Consider the following 21,989-nt stretch of genomic DNA (forward strand, 5'->3'; position numbering starts at 1 on the left):
CATGTTTCATTTTCCTCAAATACCCAGGTACTGAAACACACACCTCAGATGACTTTCATTTCCTCAAAAGTTTTCGCAGCTGCCCTTTTCCTCCTTTCTCAGAGAAGGGGGTTATTTTCCTGTTGTAAAGTCAGCCCCTTCATGAATGGCTATATCCCCTTTTATCTTCTTTTGGTCCTTCCACTTCCCTCTAAAAAGACAACCATTCTAATGTGCTAAATTTGCATCTCTTTTTTTTTTTTTTTTTGCCTTGTGAATTTTTGACATATGGCATTTTATTGCATAATCTCACTTTTTCTTATTATTTTCCTTTTAGTGCTGCTTGTTGCTGATGTTTCTGCCCAAATATCATGAAATGTGGAGAAGAAAGAACGCTCACGTGTGCCCTGGAGACTTTCCTTTTATTTTTAAACATGTACATCCTGAAATTATGTTACAGTACATTTCAACATATTCAAAATCATGTCATCAAATGAATATTGTGAGAATTATTGACAATTCTGAAAAAGCTTGGGTTGTTACTCAGTTAAGATGTAAAAGAACCCACGGGTTATTTTCCTTTTCTTCTTCTATGCCTCACTGTAGGTTCATTGTTACCAGCGCTGTAAAAACAAAACAAAAAAACAAAAAACTGTTTTCGATAATCAGGTTCAACCATCTCTCCCTACTGCAAAGGTTTGTTAAAAACATGCTTCTGGCAATGTGTAAACCTAAATACAATGCAGAGTTTTCATTATCCTACAATAAGAGCAACTGCCTGAAAATAAAGCCTGCACAAAGGAGGGCAAAGCCAAATTGTGGAGAGAGAATGAACGTGAAAGAAGCACAGAGCCAGAGGGACACAGGCAGCCTCTGGGTCAGTGTGACTAGTGGGCCTGAAGCCGGATTCCTTTCTTTGTCTTTTTAGTTATATGAGTTAATGAATTTGCTATATTTGCTAAAACTGGCTTGAGTTGGCTATTTAACATTTGAAAATAAAGTGTGCTGGAAAACAGAATAATGGGTAGTAAGAGGGAATGTTTGAAATTTGAAGACCCAAAATGTGGAATCAATTGAGTCAAAATAGGGTGGGCAACAGGGAAAGTATCTTTTCTTCAAACTGGAAATTCTTGATAATCTTTTTGTAAGAAGCAAAGTGTTGATTAGACCAATGATTATTGTGTTTTTGAAAACAGATACTTGATTGAGTAATAGTAGGAAGCAGGATGTGTTTTCTAATGCTTAAATCTTATAATATGGTATTAGAGGAAAGAATATCTAAGCTTTGGTTTCAACCGTCCTAACTAAAAGAAGAGAGGAAAGAGAATGGTGCAGTTTGCTATGGCCAGCAATCCATGATGACTGAGAGTTAGATAATCGTGCATAGTGGGAGGTTGTACTAGGTGAATTTTTTAAGTTATTCTTTCCCTTCCTCCCTCTTTTTCCCTCTTTCTTTCTTTCTCCTTTCTTTCTTTCTTTCTTTCTTTCTTTCTTTCTTTCTTTCTTTCTTTCTTTCTTTCTTTCTTTCTATCTTTCTTTCTTTTCTTCTTTCCTTCCATCCATCCTTCCTTCCTTCTTCTCTTTCCTTTTCTCTTTCTTTCATGTCTTTCTCTCTTTCTCTTTCTTTCTTTCTTTCTTTCTTTCTTTCTTTCTTTCTTTCTTTCTTTCTTTTTCTTTGTTGTTTTATTTTATTTTACATTCAGAGGACACTTGTGCATGTTTGTTACAAGAATAGATTTGTAATGGTGAGATTTAGGCTTCTAGTGACCCAATCACTCAAATAGTGAACATTGTACCTAATGGGTAATTTTTCAGCCCTCACCCTCTCCAACTTCCCACATTTTGAAGTCCCAAATGTCTATTATTTCTATTTTTATATCCATGTATACCCATTGTATAGCTCCCAATTGTAGGTGAGAATGTGCAGTTTTGATTTTCTGTTTCTGAGTCATTTTACTTAGGATAAAGGCCCTCAGTTCCAGCTATGATGCTTCAGAGGACATGATTTCATTCTTCTCTACAGCTGTACTAGCTACATGTTTTGCCTCAGGCAGGGTGAGGAGCAAGAAACACAACCATAGATGCCATTGGGAACAGAGGAAGTTTGTTTCCCTAGCTCTGTGTGAAAGCTTCCTGTACTATGTAATCTTCCGGACCAAATGAATTGCCACTCACTCTTTAGTCACCCACTATGATTTAGTCTTGTAGCAAAATACGAAATATACTTACGTCATTATCTAAGCCCATTAATTTGGAAGCAGAGGCCTAGAAGGAGGCTATTAAAGACCAAAGTGGGGAAGAACACCAAAGTCTGTAGCTAAAACACAAGGATGCAGGATCCAAATTAATCAGCTCTAGCAACAAGTTTGCTATCTTTAGTTACTTGGTTGGAGAGTTGAGAGAATGCAAATTTGCCAGCATCCTACTGTAATTTTAAAAAGTATTTTATTACCAGAAAAATCCCAAGCTAGGTAAGTAGGAAAGGATTCACATGGTTATTTACTCCTAAGGTTTGACACTTGAAACTACCCACACAGGAAGTGAGTTGGTAAAGCAGCATGGCTGCTCAATGTCTCTTCCACATAAAAGTAGGAAGAGTGATGGAAGGGTGAATTTTCCAGTGAAGAAAATCAGTAGAATTGACTTTGATTGACCAAGAAACATTTCACTTCCTTGGCAGGGAATCCGTGCAAACCATATCTAGGAAGTATCATAGATGCCTTATACATTGTTTCTCCTTCTTCCCCTTTGTAAATCAGAGCTTTTGTGATAATTATCCTGTTTTAACTTCATTAGTGTATATTCAGTGTGTGGAGGTGGTTTAATATATTATTTATCCATGGCCTTTTGCACCTTGAGGTCATATCTAAACAGACTAGTCTGCAGATTGCCCAGAAAACCTTGACTTAGAAAACAATGTATGAACTAAGATTCAGCTAGTCACCCTCTGGAGGAAAGGATAAGTGAGATTTTGCTTATGAATGAATGGGACACTTGCATATTGCTGGGCTGAGAATTTTTGAAATTTTGTGAATTGCAGAAAAGGCATTTATGACTACCAGGAAGTGAAAGGATAGAATTACTGAAAGCATCTGCTTTTTTTTTTTTTTTTTTTTTTTTTTTTTTAAAGACAGAGTCTCTCTGTGTTACCCAGACTGCAGTTCAATGGTGCAATCTCAGCTCACTTGAACCTCTGCCTCCTGGGTTCAAGCAATTCTCCTGACTCAGCCTCCTGAGTAGCTGGGACTACAAGCACTCATCACCACACCCGGATAATTTTTGTATTTTTAATAGAGACAGGGTTTTTGCCATGTTGGCCAGGCTGGTCTCGAACTCTTGGCTTCAAGAGATGGGCTCAGCTTGGCCTCCCAAAAATACTAGGATTACAGGCATGAGCCATAGCACCCAGCCTGAAAGCATCTACAATTTTTTTTTCACTCTGCCCACCACCATTTATTTTCAGAAAAAGTGTCTCTTCTGCTTCATATGATTTTGATAAGCTTGTTAATCAAGATAGTTTGACATTTCTAAATGAGATAAAGGGATAGGATCTGATCATTTTGTTGGAGCAAGACATTTACTATGATGTTTATAAGGTAATATAGTCTCCCTGTGCAGTGGATAACCTTTATAATTAAACACTATGATGGCGGTTGTGATATACAGCATTAAGGAGCCACAGGAACACCAAAATGGAGAAATCATCCTGGATTGAAGCACAGTGTTCTGAGAACACTAAATAGTTAGTCTGGTGCAACAGAGGTAAATTATATAGAAAAGCTTGTGACATCCTCTTTTCCACATAACTGGGGTCATGGTGTTGAACATCTTGTGGCTATAATCAGGTTAGACTTTACACTATAAGCAGTGTTGGGCCACTAAAGAGACAGAGTCTCACTCTGTCACTGAGGCTGGAGTGCAGTGGCACCGTGTCAGCTCACTGCAACCTCTGTCTCCTGGGTTCAAGCAATTCTCCTGCCTCAGCTTCGCGAGGAACTGGGATTACACGTGCTCACCACCATGCCTGGCTAGTTTTTATATTTTTAGTAGCAACGGGGTTTCACCATGTTGACCAGGCTGGTCTGGAGCTGCTGACTTCAGGTGATCTGCCCACCTCAACCTCCCAAATTGCTAGGATTATAGACATGAGCCACCATGCCCAGCCTCCTTTCTTTCAATAGTATTTCAGAAGTATGTTGAATGAATGGACTAAAATGAGTTTTATCATTATAGCAATCTGATAATAAGTATGGAAAAGTCTGTGAAAGACCAAGTGATCTGAGAAATAAGATGGCTTTCCTGGATGAGAATGAAGTGCAAGTTTTTCCAATCCTCAAAGTACCAGTAGAAGGAATGCCAAAGATTTGGCCCTTCTCTTACTCTTTAGCATATTGAGTACAGCTTGATTGACTGTGCTGTAGGTATTAGACAATTTTAGAATCATTACATAAATCAGCATGCCTCTCATATTAAAAAAAAAGTTTTCTTTTACATTGATGAATGCTTGTCTTCCTTCCTAAGAAAAATAAATAAATATCTACATCCTAGCAAACATATGGTGTGTTTAAAACTGCTAGCAAATAACCTACGTAATTGGACAGCCCATTATCTTGATTATTATTATTACTTAACACAGATATAGCACTTGCTTCAAACGGCATTCACTCAAAGTAACTGACAAGCATTAATTACTTAATGTGTTCATGTTCTTTATGGGGAAGTTAAATATACTTGAGTATATATCTGAGGACACACACATATACACACACTCCCAGGATTAATAGAGAGTCCAAGGAAATGTCTGTTGATTGCTGAATGTGTGTATAATTATGTCTATATAATTCCTAACAAATGGATATCAGTCTTCATTTCAGAAACATAGTTTCAGTAACAATGTTTATAATCACTTTTAGCTACAGTTTTAGTATAAAAATTATTTTAGTCAGAAAGTTCTTTACAGTTAAATTTTTGTGATAATTTTAATCCATATATTCTTCTGGAAAATAACATAGTATGCTTTATGTTGTCTTCCGTGAACAATGCATTAAGGTCTCCATATTGGTATCCTTGGTGTCAGAGCAAATAAATTGAATAAATAAATAAAAGACAGAAATCTCTTTTCCACTTCCTAAATATACATTCATAAGAGACTAAAGGGCCAGTGTTATCAATTATTTTCTTCTTCCCCTCAATGCATTAGCATATTCTCTAGAATGATGTGCATGTGCTGATGAACAAAGTCAGCTTCCTCTTCTGGGTTAGTTGCAGTGTGTACCCAATTAGTATCTCAGGTATTTTTCCTATCCACATGGCAGAGCGCCCAAATATACCTGGATTTAATTGCCCTTACCTTCATTGGTCGATATTTTCTCTAACTTAGTTGGAAGTTGTTATTCTGGGCCACTGAAGGATCCGTCAGGATGTGTAGAGTGAGAATAGTAATAGTTGGTAGTAATTTATGCCTTGCTCATTAGGATCTCTAGATCCAAAGTCTCTAACTTCAAACTTACAACATAGGCATCGTACATCTAAGCTATTTCTATCTGAATGTACCATGTAGACCATTCTGTGTCACATATATATTTATGACACTTTAACTGAATTATTGCTATCTTACAGGTGATCAACACTGCAGTTTACAAAAGATAATAGAAAAGATGGAACTTTCCCTCCTGAGTCTCATCTATTACACAAACCCAAACTAGATAGGCAATAAATACTATAGGCTGCCAGAAGGGTGGGAAGTAAAATTATGGTAGTGCAATAAACCAGGGTGGTATGGTCAGTCCCAGAGGAGAGGCTTCTATAACATTGAGAGGTAAGGTTTATATAGAAACTAAAGTGTTCCATAATTTATTCTAATATCGTCTCTATTTTATTCTGGTGTTCTTTCAGGTAGCTTTTACTTTGTGATGAATTCTTTTTAATTAAATTCTAGTTATAATTTGAAGCCATCTAGGCTTCTTATTTTCTCTGAAAATCTGACGGAAGACATCGTTCTTCTACACAGATAATGCACACATACAAATAAGTACAGTATTTTAGATATTTATGTATAATGCCTATCCAAAGACTTCATAAATGGTTCACAAAACATATGTTAAAAACCCCTATACTTTAGGGGTTTAGAAAAAAGAAATGTACTATTTCATCTAATGCTGATCATAGACTAGAAGATTTCTACATGAAATCAATTATTCTTTTATGATTTAGTTTATATATAATACCTCTCATTCTCCTAAAGTGTTAAGGATCTAAAACCTTAATCCATGTGTAGTGTTCTATACTTTTATCTGTTTTATACTATTATTCATTTATCTGCTTATAAAAACTCTGGTAAAAATTTTGTGTTAGAAATATTGCTGACTTCTGAAATGCACTCTAATGCTTTGGACCAAGAGAACCATTTTTGTATTTCACTTTTAATGTTTTTCACATTCTGAAAGTATTGTTAAGATCCTTTGTTTTAAAAATGGACGTGATTGAGAGCAACTAAATTCTATGCATGTGAGACTACAAACGCAATAGCAGCTCTTGTGAGAACATATGTGTGTATGAGCTTTGTAGCTCTTACTTTAATTTCTAGAGTCTGTGATTGCTCTGCTTTGCCTCTTACATGTTTGGATTTCTTGAATTCCTTATTTGAAAGAACTACTCCATAAATTATGGATATTCCTTCCTCTGAACTACGTGATTGTACAAAAATATACCTACTGAAAAAATGGGAATAAAAATGTAAGGGTTATAAAAGGTGTTGGTTAATGTATGATTATATAATAGTGAGGTGCTATTAGCTATTCCATTTATCTATTGCTGTTAAACAAGCCACCCCCAAACTCAGTAGCTTCAAACCACAGCTCATTCTCTCTCATGGTTTTGTGGTATGCCTGCTTTTAGCTAGGTAGTTTCACCTGGGATCTCTCAAGTGTTTATAGACAGATAGCAGCTGGGACTGAAGTCATCTGAAGGACGGGCTGGCTTGACCCTGGACACTCCCTATCGGCTCATTGCTTAGCTGGAGTTGCCAATTGAGAACCTGTGTGTTATCTCTCTCTGTGTGACGAGGGAATCCTCACATCACAGTAGCTGGAGTTCTTATGTGGGGTCCTAGGGCTCAAAGATAAAAGGTGGAAGCATCCAGGCCCATTATAAAAGGCTAGCCCATAACTAGAATAGTTTCATTTTGCTATAGATAAAGCAAGCCGTAGGCAAATAAGGCCAACCCAGATTCCAGGAGAGGTAAATAAGACTTCACCTTTTAGTGGAAGGAATTTTTGAAAATGTGCTTTAATCTCTTATAGAAGCCTTTAAGTAATTCCCAGAGATGAGCAGCATTGACAAGCTGTAAGAACAGGGATTTCTAATATTATATTGTTGGAACCGAACTGTCGATTCCTTCCTGGGCAGGGGTCGCAGCGAAGGATCACCGACACGAGATTCGCAGCAGAGAGTTATTTATTACTAGCGCGCTAGGGTCCCAAGCTCTAAGTTGGCCCTGGGACCCCGAGTGCTTGTTACAGGTTGTTTATATAGGCAAACACAAGTTCAAACACAGCTTAAGGCGCAAAATTCAAACAAAGCTTTAGGCGCGTGGTAATTGGGTCTAGCTATGGCCTGAGCAAGGTGTCTTGTTCTAATTGGTTAGAGCAGGACCTTATGAGGTTTTTTTCTTGGAGTTGCTGATTCCGGGAACTTCGAGGCAGGGTGGGACCCCCGGAATTGGCAGGGTGGGACCCCATGAGGTTGTTTCCCGGAATTGGCAGGGTGGGACCCTATCAGGGTGGGACCCTATCGAGGCAGGGTGGGACCCTATCCAGAGCCACCTGGTGTTAATTTTTTCTATATGAGGCCTAGTTTCTAAGTTTTATGAGGCCTAGTTTCAATATTTTAGATTTCTAACCTTGCTGTGATGTGCTAAGTTATCTCTAACTCCCAGAATTTTTCTTAGGTTGCCACACACACATATATAAAAGTTGTGGATAATTAAGGGTGAAAGTATTTAAAGGAAGCATAGCTTGTCTCACATTCACCACTTTGTTACTGAAAATAGAATGATGTCCTACCAAGAAGACTGCGTCCAGGGCATTCAAAGCATGAAAAGCAGCCTAATGAACAATGAGATATGATAAGGCACATAAAGAAGTCCATATAAATCTTCATTGTATAGAATCCTAAACACAATATAAAATATTTGAGAGTTTCTGAAGTAAAGATCCCAGGTAAATCTTGTTCATACCGGTTGTTCCCATACTAATTTGACATAGATTGGTCACACTTTCTCTGTCTCTCTTTTTTTCTCTCTCATTTAATTTTTTCCTAACAACTATCAATATCTAAGTTTCCTAAAGACACTTTGAAAAATGCTGCATAGTAAAATATAACAGAGAGTGTGTTGATTTAATAAAGAAGAATATCTTTGGATTACAGCTTATGAGATAGATTTAATGAAGGAAGTAAGAAGCTAGCAGAATCATTAATAAACTTGTTTTAGAAAAGAGGAGGAGAAATGTTGCTAGATGGGATAGAAGAGATTCATCTAGTCCTAGAGTTTTCTTCAGCAGGCCCTAAGATTTTCCTGGAGATATGTCACAGAGGACCAGGAAGGAAGTGGACAGAAAAGCAAGCAGGACTCTAAACACTAATATCTTAGCAAACATCCAAAAAAAACCTCAGTTTATACATCTTCAATAGATTTCATTTGAAATGGTAATGGTGATAAAAGGATGAAGAAGAAAGGAATGACACTAGTGGGAGGAGGAGGAGGAGGAGGAGGAGAAAGTTTATTCAAAAATTCAGTGGTACAATCAGAAATAGAACAAATCCTCTGTCTTTGAGACCAGGCTATTCTAGTCTTCTACATGATCTCTGAGGAGGGGAAATTCTGAGATTAAGAGAAAGTTAGGTTGTGGCGAGACTGTTATCAATCTTACATTTTAGGATAAGAATTTTTGTCATTACTCATAAAGATTTAAAAAATTTTACAAATATATCTTAGCAGGAACAGGATTTAATTTTTAAAGGAAGATAAAGTGCTAGTAGTTTAAGATAAAATTAAAGATAAAAATATTGCAATTCAGAAGAAAAATGTTTAAATAAATAGACTGGTTTATGTAAACAATTCCGGCAAGGGGTAGTGAATGACAGGACTCTGTTAATTCCAAGCTGATTGAAAGGTAAGCAAAAAAAGCCATACGTTTTCTGCCTTGAAGTTCTTCTGAAACTTTCTTAATGTCGGTGTATTTGATCATTAATTCTATATTAAAAACATTCAGCAACTTAATTTTAAGTCATGATTGTAGAAATTTGGTTCAGTTACTGGTATTTATGTGTAAGTATTATATCTCTAAAAATATTTACTGCTCTTTCTTTTTTAAAAATTTTTTGTTAAGTTAAATTATGGCATCTTCTTAAATGCTTTTTATTAATTAATTGTTTACATTTATAATTGACACATAATAATTGCTCATATTTATATACAGTATGATGTTTCAATGGATGTATACATTGTATAATAATCAAATCGGGGTAATCACCACATCCATCACTTTAAACATTTATTATTTCTTTGCAGTGACAACATTCAAAATCTCTTCTAACTATCTTGAAATATACACTACATTGGTATATGCGTAGTCACCCTCCTGTGTTACAGAACAGCAGAACCTATTCTTCCTGTCTGTCTAAATTTGCACCTGTTGACCAACATCTCCCAATCTTCCATCATCACTATCCTCCTGAGTCTCCAATAATCACTGTTCTACTCTCTATTTCTATGAAACTACTCTTTTAGATTCCACATGTAAGTGAGATCATACAATGTTTGTATTTCTGTGCCTGGTTTACTTCATGTAACATAATGTTTTTCAAGTTCACCCATGTTGCCACAGATGATAGGATTTAAATAATTTTGAGATAGAGTCAGTCAGTGTTATTGGGTAATTTACTGAAAAAGTAAATTAATTATAGTTAGTACATTTAATTGTGTAGACAGTATCTGAAACACAACACTTAAAATGTCAGTGCCAGCTTTTGTAATGAAGCCAATTCTCTAAGCTTCAGCAGGATGGAGATGTGTCTGTTTTAGTTGGTATAATTTTCTCAGTGTCTGACACCTGGTAGACACTCCAAGTTATTTGTAGAATGAATATATGTTAATGCATGAAGTTGCTCATTTTCATGTTATTAAACATTGTGTAATACATTATTACATTTTGAAAGTTTGTATAATTTCATCATCCTCAACAATATAGGTTCTGTGAATGAATATGATTGGATAAAACAAACAGAAATTTATATAGGATTGATCATATTATAATTGAAAATTACTTAGAAACTCTTCAAAGTAAATAAGTAGGTACACATCATGCTGTACAAGGTCATTTCTCCTTTTCTGAAAGCACATTCCTGTTCAGTCTAAATTAGTTCTTCCAATCAAGCAACTGATGAGGTACTTTTTACAACACTTGAATTTTCTGCAGTACTATAAAGAGAGAATAGCACATAATTAGAAAGCCTGGAAGAACATTTGCTAAGCCATATCTGTTTTTTAAATGATTTTTGTTCATTCTTACTCCACATAACTGGAAAAAAAATATTTTCGTGGTGAATTTGTGAATTTAATGCTTGAAATAATATAATCATTTATTATAAAGTATGACTTTATCTCTCTAAATAATTTTTTGAAATTGAATGTAATTTGAATTTTTTGAATAAATACACCTCTAATATTAGACTATTACAATCAATACAATTGTTTCTTTTAAGTAAAACCTGTATCTGGGCCTAGTGCAATTTCTTGTAATTTTGGCTATGCAGAATCTGATTGCAAATACCCTATCAGAAATTCTGATTAGCAGTTGTAGATGTTTTTGATTAATAAGTGATAAAGTCATCATTTGTTAATAAATGTCATTTATTTCACAGAAAATTTCTCTTTCAAACACAGGACTCATGAGGAGCAGAGGTCTCTGTCTCTTGAGTACCAAAAATATTGGGGCACAATGAACTCAATATGGTTTAGGAATGATTAGTTCTTTGATAGAGAGTTCTCTGAGGTAATTAATGTGATTTTTCTTCAGAGTTTTAAATATCCAGCAAGCTCTTTTGTCCACTTGATTAACCAGTAAATTAAATTTTTATGTAAGTCTTCTGACCTAGTCAATTTGCCAGGAGTATACATTAATGGAGGGTAACAGATGAGGTTCTTCCTGACCCTCTGTACAAATCGCTGCACCTCATCTACTTCTACCAGAAGGAGCCTCTGCTTTTACTGACATATGGGCCGTTGTGGAAACAAGCAAAAAACGAAACATTAAAACTGAGAAATTTTAAGAGAGTCTGTGAGGTTCCACAGTAAGAGAAGGCAAGACACTGAAAAGAGAAGGAATATGTTAGCGAAACTAACATTAGGTAGTGTCTTTCAAGGCAAGAAGCACTTAGATGTTTATTGAATAAATGAAGTGAATGAATAAATAAATGGCTTATGCGCTGCACCAACTTAATATCTGGATATTTTCTTCTATCCAAAAAAAAAGTTTTATTATTCTTTTCTTACACTTCCAATGATTTTAAGTCACTGTGATTGTTTTAAAGTCACTGATTTTAAGAATTTAGTAGGCCTTATCTTTTAAAGTTGCATGACCTTAGGATTTAGGAAGAAATCTTGGAGTGGGCATTGGATAGTGCTGATTAAAGCAGGTGAGTTACTTAGATACTTGAGAAAATGGACCAAGGGGTTAGAAAAAAGGCAGGAATAGAAATCAAAGGTAACTTAAAAATGTTTCTTAAGGTAACAACGACATTTAGAAACAGGAATACATTTCTCTTCCACCCCATTCTTTATCTCCTTTCTTTTCCCTCTCAGCTTTTCTTTATCTCCTCCTCCTCTTTCCCCTGTTTGAAAATTGAGATCCCTATTTCCCAGGCTACAAACTCAGGCTGAAATTACTTATTCTATACTTCAAATATGTTAGTTACACTTACATAGTTCAGGGACTTCAGACCCTAATCATAATAGTTTCTTTCGAAAATGTTGCTTAGTTACAAAACTTGTCTTTTTATAACAAATACAACAACATTCCTAAGTTGGAGGTGTATGTGAAACCAATCGGTGGAATACCTACATACTTTACCTTTTCTCCTCATTAAAATAAAAATCAAGATGTTCTAGTAAATTCCTTTCACTCATTACACCATTGATGATTGTATTCTCAAATACCTGAGGAAAATTAATGAGCTTTTGCAGAGTACTAAAACTGTACATATCTTTGGAAACTAATGTTGTATTTAGCTTCAGCCATGATGGATTGATCCAGTCCACTGTTGTACTGGAAAATGATTTATAAGAAGAAAAACAGGTGTCATTTTCTTTATGATTTATGGGTTTTTATCTTTAATCCTGAATTTTCATATCATTAGTCCTGAGAAGGGGATATTATAAGACAGATGCAATGAGACTTCAAATAATTTCATATGTGTAAATCAGTTTACTATCTATTTTTTGGTCATGGGTTTTATGATGGAACACATAATCATGATGGAGCACATGATTCTTAACCCTAGCATAATTTCTCAAATCCATATATTTGCCAAATTGCATAACCATATGTCAGGTTCACGACTATGCCAATTGTTATGTTTGGGGTTAGGTTCTAGCCCATCCTGAGGTCTGGAGGAAGTGGGTGAATGTGCAGAAAGAACACTCTAGGGGCCGTAGGCAGTGAAAGATGATTTTATTCAGCAGCAGCTCTCATCAACAGCTTTTTCTCACATTGTTCACCCTGTCCTGGCTGTTTAGTCCAGCGGCCCCCATACACAGCTGTGTGTCTGGTTCTCTCTTGCCTTCAGGGTCAGCAGCTTAGCTCTCTCTCTCTAGGCACAAGTGAGCTGAGCTGTGTCCTGGCTCCCTTCTGTCTGTCTGCAAAGACAGACACCTCTGACCCTTTCTGTGGGAACCAGCATACCTACACATTGTTAAAAGGGCAATTATACCTTTTACAGACAATACTGGTGTAGAGCCAAGTGATAGCCTTCCCATGTTATGGCTTCATGGCTGTGATAACGAGTGGAGTTATATGCCTGTGCCCTAAAGTTGCTGATGTAAACATCCTGCCTTGGCCTATCCTTGACCAAAGCACAGCCATGTTCCTTGTACCATATTTATATTCATATAGATATATATGTGCATGTAAAAAATCAATGTAAGTATAAATGAAGACAGCAATAGAGAAATAGTTTATTTAAAAGAATTTGATTATTGAATACAAATAGTCCCTTTTAATATGGGAGTTCACCTATGCTTTATAAAATGAAAAGTTTTTAGGAATTTATTGACCTATGTTCAGGAGAATTACCTTTCTTCTTCCCAGAGCCCAATAGGTTACTTTTTATCAATGAGTGAGTAAAATGTACAGAACTCTATAGAGACATCAGTCAGAAAGATTTTTCAAAAAAGTTCTCTGATTTTCTACTCAAGATAACTTAAAAAATTATTATATATTATCTAGCCTATTTTTTCAGCTTTTTTCTAGTTTTCTTTCTCCTTGAATAGTTTCAAAGATTAAAGCTAAGCTTGAAGCACCATTTGAGGAGGTAGAATATGGCTTATTTGAATTATGTCAAGGCCCATAGAAACCACCTGATTGTGGCTTCTTTACATTGAAGTGTCTGGCCTCTTCCTCTACAACCAAGATGATAGGGAGTTGTCAGCGTTCAACCAGAGAAGCAGACTCAGTAGGAGATACACATTAAAATATTTTTGCAAAGAATTGGCTTAATCATTTGTGGGAGTTGGAGATGCAAGTTTGAAATTCATAGGGCAGGCTAGAACACTTGGCCATGGTGGTGTGGCGGGGGAAAGTCCTGCTCACATTTCTTCTCCTTTGGGAAAACCTTAGCAATGCTTTTAAGGTCTTACTCCTGACTGAGTAAGGTCCATTCACATTATCAAGAATGGTATCCCTTAAAGTCAACTGATTATGAACTTTAATCACAGCTACAAAAAAACCTTTCTGCAACACCTAGATTTGTATTTGATTGATTATTGCAGTCTATAGTTTAGCTATAGTCACACTTCCAAAGACCATCACATTACAGCAATGATACACCATTATAGCTTTTCCTTTCTCACTTGGGGCACTGAGAGGCAAATGATCTGTGAAGAGACTGAGAAAACCTCATGCCTTATGTTTTTTCCCATGTTAGTTGTCTTACCATGAGCACTGTCTCACCATGCAACCCTCATTACAATTACAATTCCACTTATTCACAATTAAAAGAAACATGCTCAAACTTCTGGCACTGGTACATAAAGATTCATATTGGAAATTTGACTTTTCATTTATTTTGGTAATTTGGTAATTGTGTTGATTGAAATATATTTTGGGGATTGGGATGTTTTATAATCTATGTAGCAATTATTAGGGAGATTAATATAGTTTGAATGTGTCTCCACCCAAAATCTCATCTTGAATTGTAACCCCCATAATCCCCAAGTGTCAAGGGAGAGACCAGGTGGAGGTAGTTAAACAAGGGGGCAGTTTTCCCCATGCTGTCCTCTTGATAGTGAGTGAATTCTCATGAGATCTGAAGGTTTTATAAGGACCTCTTTCCCTTCACTAAGCACTTCTTCTTCCTGCCTCCTTGGGAAGAAGATGTCTTGCTTCCCCTTTGCCTTCTGCCGTGATTGTAAGTCTCCTGTGACCTCTCCAGCCATGCTGAACTGTGAGTCCATTTAACCTCTATCCTTTATATATCACCCAATCTCAGACAGTTTTTTATAACAGTATGAAGGTGAAATAACACAGAGATGAACTATTTATTTATAAAACATTTTTAAATCATAAAAGTTTGTGCTTTTTCAGAGGATATTTATATTTATTTAACACTTTTACATGGATAGGGTAGATGTTAATTAACTACTGTTTTCACCAAATATTCTGCCAAATCATAGTATCCTTTACTTTTGAATATAAGGAAATAGTCTATCTATAAAGAAAATAAACGTTTTGATGAAAAGGGTTTTTTTTGGGAAAAATTTAGTATAAAAATTTTGACCCTTTAATTACAAGCTTGGGATCATTATATATTAAAATGCTTATCCTCATGTCACTTGAAACAAAAGTCAGTTTGAATTAGCCTAGTTAAGAAATGAAACTAGGCTGGGCACAATGGCTTCCATCTGCAATTCTAGTACTTTGGGAGGCCAAGGCAGGGGGATCACTTGAGACTAGAAGTTTGAGACCAGCCTGGGCAACATAGCAAGACCCTGTCTCTGTAAAAAGTAAAAACAAATAATTGGGTATGGTAGCACCTACTGGTAGCTCCAGCTACTTGGGAGGCTGAGATGGGAGGGTTGCTTGAACCCAGGAGGTTGAGGCTGTGGTGAGCCATGATCATGCCACTGCATGCCAGCCTGGGTGACAGACAGAGATCTTGTCTCACAAAAAAAAAAAAGAAGAAGAAGAAGAAAGAAAAATAAACATAAATTTGGAGAGAAAATCTCATCATTTGTGTCAGAGCAAAGGTAGTACCAAAACAATGGTAGATTCCTCTAGAAATAGATTTTTCTTCAGAAGCACAGAATACTTGTTTATTCTGTTTTTCAGACCATGCCCAATCCCTTTTATTTGTTGCATGGCTACTGCATTAATTAGCAGCTTTGTTTGTTTGTGAATATCTGCAGTAAATTGTAAAGCAATTTGGTCTTTTAAATTGTCCTTTCTAAGATCAATGTCCATACTCAAGGCAAATAATTCAAAATTTTTTATTAGTCCCCTATATAGAATTAATTGGTTCTTGTTGTCTTTTCCTTTCCATGCTGTTCTATAGCAAAGTGAGAGCATGAAGATACCTAATAACTGTTCAGTAAATATTTGTTGATTGATAACAGAGGCTAGTTAGAAGAGTTTTAATGACTCATTAGTACTTTAAATTAATAAATCATGACAATAATATTTATGATGGCTTAGCTATTTTTAGACTCTGCATTCATATACACCAATAATCTATTGGTGGCTTTGAGTTCATTGGTTTACCTAGATAATTAAATATAATATTCCAAATTAGTTAGAGATAATAAACTCCCTCAGTAAATATTCAAAATTTATACTTACATATGTCTTCCTGTATGCTCATCAAAATATTACATTCGTTCAAGAAAATCTTCAGTCCACTCCCCCATGACACATGCACATTTGAATATAACTAATTTTGTACCTCGTAAGCATCACTTCCCCTATAACCACCTCAAACTGTTTATCACATAAAAGGAAGTGTTACAAGAGGTGTTTTTCTTTTGAAGGAACTGTTTACTCCTAACTGACCAGCAATTTTGCTTCATCAGCATTTCCAAGTCCTAGATGAGTTTCCCTTACCTGTTTATAATGCATAAAAACTGAACAGGAAATTTTTTTTTTTTCCTCAGAAACCATCTAATACTTTTATTATATTGTTTGCACTTTCTTAAACAGTGGACTTGTTCCATCTTTTGCATAACCAAAAATCTGCAAAAGATTGCTTTAATCACACTTCGCTACTTGCTGATGATTGAAGACGGGGTTATTTTATGAGTAAATATCACTGTGAAGAGCCAAATAGTGTTTGAAAATTATTCTGAAGCTGGGCTTTAAATGGCTTTTGGCACTCTGCTGAGAATGGTGATTTATGCTGCTGAATAATCATAGGCCTGCCCTATTTTCCCTGTGGTTAGTTTCTACAAGGACAGGCAACTGTGCATGGGAGAACAATTGGGCAGGTCCAGAGGGTAGTAGGGCCGAAAACAATGGACTCCTGATTAATTAGATGTAACGTATTTCTCTTTTGTGCTTTATGATGGCATTGAGAAAAATATGGTGTTTTGGAAATAACAATCTTGTGAAATAGGCAGACATTAAACAAATACTTGTAAAAAAGATAATAGAGTTATAGAACAATGAGACAGCATTAAAAATGAAAGAATGAAATGTGAAGAGCAGAGTCTAGGTCCTAATCCTAAGAAATCTCAATGTTTAAAGTAACAGAAATCTGCGTAGGAGACTGAGAAAGCCACAAGGGAATTTCAGGAAAACAAGGAAAATCATTTCATGGAAAAAAAAAAAAAAAAAAGGAAGGTAGTGTTTTGAGAAGAAGCACGTGGGCAACTGAGCCAAATACTGTTGAAGGTCAGGGAAAATCAAGACTGGACCATCATGTCATCTCCTAAACTCCTGCTTTTCTGCACCATGTGCTGCCTTTGATTGAACCGTGATGTTTGGTACTGGTGCATTGATATCACTCTGTCTATCCCCCACAAGTTGACAGTGTTGACAGCAATGCCAGTAGAGTGATACGTCATGAGTTCAGATTGAAACACGTTGGGAGGACAAAGAGCAGAGTCCCAGAGGGCATGCTGTGAGTTGTTCTGCTTTTGTTTGAGAACCTACTCTGCTGCTGAGTGAATGGGCATGGCTCTGCAGTTCAGTGATGAGATTAAAGACTCTTAATCTCTGGGTTGGAGGAGCTAGTGGACAAATGCTCCAGCATGCCATTCTTCAGGCACACAATTCTGAAAGGTAGTCTCTTTTCTTTTAGAAGGTCCCACCGTGATGACCACGATACAGTGCTCCTATGCTGACCTTTTTTCCTCTTCTCTTTATTCATTGCAGCTTTCTGAAATCACCTCCCAAATCAGCTTTCTGCAATTGTGCAAGTCTCCCCCTTCAGCAGAGCTCTTAAAATTAGTATTGATTGGTAGTTGAAACGAGATTTAGAGTTTCAAGAGTTTTGTTCATTTATTTGATTGTTTTAAGACGGAAGTATTATAAACATGTATAAAATCTAACCAGAAAGATCCAGGAGTAATGGAAGGAATGAATACAAATGAGATAAAGGGTATAATCAATAGAGTGAGTTATCTCAGAGGGAGATAGTGATGGGATTCACCACACTGCATGATTACCTTAGATGAGAAAAGGGATACACAAATACACATACTCTGAGAGGAAAAAAAAAAAAAAAAGGTGTGGATAAGTGTATTTTTTGTAGATTTTATGATGGGAAATACAAAGAGTTTCTTTTGGTGGCTCCTATATTTTTCATGAAGTTCATTTATTTATTCAGTGTATACTTACTGACTGCTCACTCCAAGGCAGAGACTATGCTGAGCACTTGGTCTAGCAAACAAGATAGTAACCACTCACCAGGGAAAACTCACAGTCCTCAAGGAAGTCAGTTGCTGTGTACAGAGTGAAGGCTGATTACATATTAAGTTTACCAACATTAAGAGCAACAGGTCAGTAGAACACAAAACAGGAAAAAGAATCTGGATAAATTCGGCAAAACTTTCAGGAGAAAGGGATGTGGAAGCTGAGATCTGAATAATTGGAAGATCTTGAGAGTCGAAGGATACACGTGTATAGATCTCAAGGAGAGTACAGAATATAAGACCAGAGGCCAGAGGATGCAGAGGCCAGAACACAAAGATGATCAATGTTCCTCAATTATTGAAAGTGAGGGACAGTGTCCTGCAAGTTTCAGAGAGAGGAAGATGCCTGATAATGCAGAATTTAAATTGACACGATTAGGGCTTTGGATTTTATTCAAAAGGCACTAGGAAAGTACTGTTTACATGGGACAATGGCATAATCAGATCAGCAATTGTTAAAGATTATTCTCGTAGCGTTTTTGGAAATTTAAAGAACAGATTAGAAAGTGCAAAGCAGAAGCACAGTAGTTAGGACAGTGTTTTTCTAGTCTGTTGTTAATGTTACCCTCATAAATAACAACAGTTTTTACAACAAACCGCATGTAGCACATAGCACACTTGCAGCTAAAACAAAATTTTTATAAAAATGCTTAACAATTTATACAATATTATCTCCTCTTTGCTATTCTTCTCTTGTATATTATTCCATTTTACTTTATTTTTGAAATGCTGATCCATGAAATTGATCTTGTGACATATCATGAGGATTAGGAGATGGTTTTGGTTGTGAGCATAAAAACTATCTTTGGTTTCAACAAGGCAGATGCAGATAGGTGGCCAAATTGGAGATTTATTTGTGACAGAGAATCAACAGGACTTGGTGCTAGGATAAATTTGAAGATGAGATGGAGCCAACAAATATAACCTGCTGATTTTTTGATTAAGCAACTGGGTGGATGACTATATCATTTGGCAATATAAAGGACATCAGGGATGGAGCTTATTAGAAAGGGGCCAAGACATTATTTCAGTTTGCATATTGTGATGCAGTACCTAAATAGCATTTTAGTGTACGTGTTGAGTAGATAGTTGAGTACTTGCAAATGAGGTTAGAGAACTATGTCAGGAATATAAATACGTGAATTTCCAACCTAATTATGATAACTAAAGTGATGGAGACAGATACTGTAATCTCGGCAACAGTATAGGGTGAGAAAAGAGTCTGTGACTGGCCATTTATTTTTTGCCCATTTGAAATTCAGACAAAAAAAGGTTAAGCTGGCACATAAGACTAAAAAGTGCCAAACACCAAAGTATGAGAAAATCATAAGTGTGGTGTCACGGAAACTTAATGAAATCCACGTTTCAAGGAGAAGAGACAGATCAAGTGATAGTACTGGAAAAGTGTTCATGGGATTTAGTGACGCTGAAGTAACTCATGACCATACAAAGGTAGAAGAAATGAGAAGTCAGATTTAAGCAGGTCCAGAAGCTGGAAGCAGATGATAAAATACAGACATGGTGTAGGACAATTCTTTGGAGAACTTTTTCTGTGAAGGAAGATAGTGGAAAAAAAATAATGGAATAGAGAAATGTCCTTTATTAAAAAAAAAGTCCTTTTAGAGTTTTAAGAAGACAGAACCTGGACAGAAATCTGCTTATTGTTTCTGTGAGTTTTATTCAATAGATGCACAGCAAACAAAGTAGAAGATTCATTTTGGAAGTTTACATTAAAGAAACTGTATAGATTATTCAAGAAAATTAGGAAAATGTAAAAAAGCAAATTTTAGGGAAATTCCACCCATACTCTTACTACTAAAAGATAATCATTAGTTACATTTCTTTAATGTTCTTCCAGCTTTTCCATGCATACATTTTAATATAGCCATAATGATATTATTCATATGCATATGTAAAATATTTTATTCACTTACCATTATAACTATTTTTCTATGTAATTTCACAATATTTTTAAAAAATTGATTTAGAGAGCACAAGTGCAGTTTTGTGGTCTGGATGTTTTGTATAGTGGTGTGGTCTGGATGTTTTCCATAGTGGTGAAGTCTGTGCTTTTAATATAACCATTACCCTGATAGTGTACAGTGTACCCATTAGGTAATTTCGTATTTCTTACTCTCCTCTAACCCTCCCACCTTCCCAAGTATTCAATGCCTATTCCACTCTCTCTGTCCACGTGCATGCTATTTAGCTCCCACTTATAAGGGAGAACTTAGTATTTGATTTTCTGTTTCTCAGTTATTTTCATTAAGATAATGGCCTCTAGTTCCATCCATGTTCCTGCAAAAGACATAATTGTAGCATACTTTCAAATTTTTTATGGCTCAGTAGTATGCTCAGTAGTATTCCGTGGTGGCTATGAGATTCTTCTGTTTGGTTTAGTGAATTGTTAAAGCATTTTACTATATTTTTTAATTCCCTCAATGAACTTTTTATTTCCAGAAGTTGTCTTTTTAAAAAATATCTATCACTTTGGCAAATTTTTGACCATTTTCCTGAACTGATTTTCTGATATCTTTGTATTTTTTTATTAGCTTACTCTTGGATCTCAATGAGCTTCTTTAAAATCAATATTTTGAATTATTTATCTGATATTTCAAAGATTTGATTTTCATTAGGATTTTTTGCTAAAGAGTTAGTGTGATCCTTCAGGGGTGTCATAACACTCTGTTTTTTCATACTTCCAGAATTGTTTCTCCAGTTTCTTCTCATAGCGAGAAATTATTTCTCCTTATTTTTGAATTTTTTATTTGGATGGAACTTTTTTCTTCCCTTGAGGATGTGACTATAATGTATGCTACATACGGCCACTTGGCTTTGGTTCTGAGTGCTTTCTGTGGTAAAGATGCTGTATGTAGAGTCTTGGTTGTAGATATCCTTAATGTGGTGAATTTCTCAAATGCTGGTTGTAGTAGCAATGTACTGGGGCATGTGAGCAGGCTCATGGCCTCCCCCAGGGTCAGAATAGTGGAGGTCTCCAGAAGCTTCTTATCTTGTTCCCATGCACTGTGCGCTTGTGTCAGGAGATTTAGTATTGGGTTGTGTAGTTTAACCTCCAAGTCAGTAGGTGGTTCTTTCATGTAAGAACCCAGTGTGGTGGTAGCAGAAGGATTGATCCTCGTTCTTTGTTTACATGGAGAAGCTCTTTGTTGGCTCAGGCAATGGGTTAGTCTGTGGAATGCTCAGTGGTCTGGGCTCCCCACTCAGCTCCACAGAAGGGGATGAAGCTAGTTGGAGCTGGACTGGGCAAGCTCACCCTTGGATCCCCCAATGGCAAGTACAAGCACCAGCCCTGACAGAGGTGCTAGGGAAGCTTAGGGTGAAATGCGCTGGGATATCCCCAGAGTATGGGAGTGGGGTTGCTCCAGCTCTATTGCCTGGACAGGCAGGAACGTGACCCATTTCCCTGTCACACTCTTGTCCTGGTAGTCAGGACACACAGTTCTGTCAGACACTCCTGTCCATATCTGGTCTGCAATGTTGCCAAGGGCCATAAAAGACACCTGCCTTGTAAACTCACTGTCAAAATGGCTGTGGTGCAGAAACTGTCCCCTCAGCCCCAGACACAGAAACTTCTAGCTCTCCACTACAGGAATGCTGGTGCTCTGTGTAAAGAGGGAACAGTTCCCCACCTTTCACATAACTCTGGGCCTAGTGTGAACACTGCCAGTGGGGATGCAGTCACCCCTAATTACCTCAGAAAGGCTTTCCCCCAGCATGCTTGTGCCAACTTCCTATGGGAGTGGCCACAGCTGTGTTTGTAGCAGTGAGCAGAGGAAGAGTAGAAGTACTCCTCTCTATGCCTGGGCCT

General features: G+C 36.5%; 1 long non-coding RNA gene across 1 annotated transcript in view; it reads left to right on the top strand.

Annotated features, from left to right (window-relative positions):
• The first annotated feature begins 316 nt into the window (after positions 1-316).
• The window catches only part of LOC107130324 (uncharacterized), a 34,092-nt gene continuing 12,419 nt past the window's right edge, over positions 317-21,989 (top strand). The window contains exon 1 of the long non-coding RNA XR_001492321.3: positions 317-415. This is a non-coding gene — a long non-coding RNA (uncharacterized lncRNA). The remainder of the gene's footprint in view (positions 416-21,989) is intronic.

The sequence above is a fragment of the Macaca fascicularis genome, chromosome 1 (assembly GCF_037993035.2).
Source record: "Macaca fascicularis isolate 582-1 chromosome 1, T2T-MFA8v1.1".
NCBI lineage: Eukaryota > Metazoa > Chordata > Mammalia > Primates > Cercopithecidae > Macaca > Macaca fascicularis.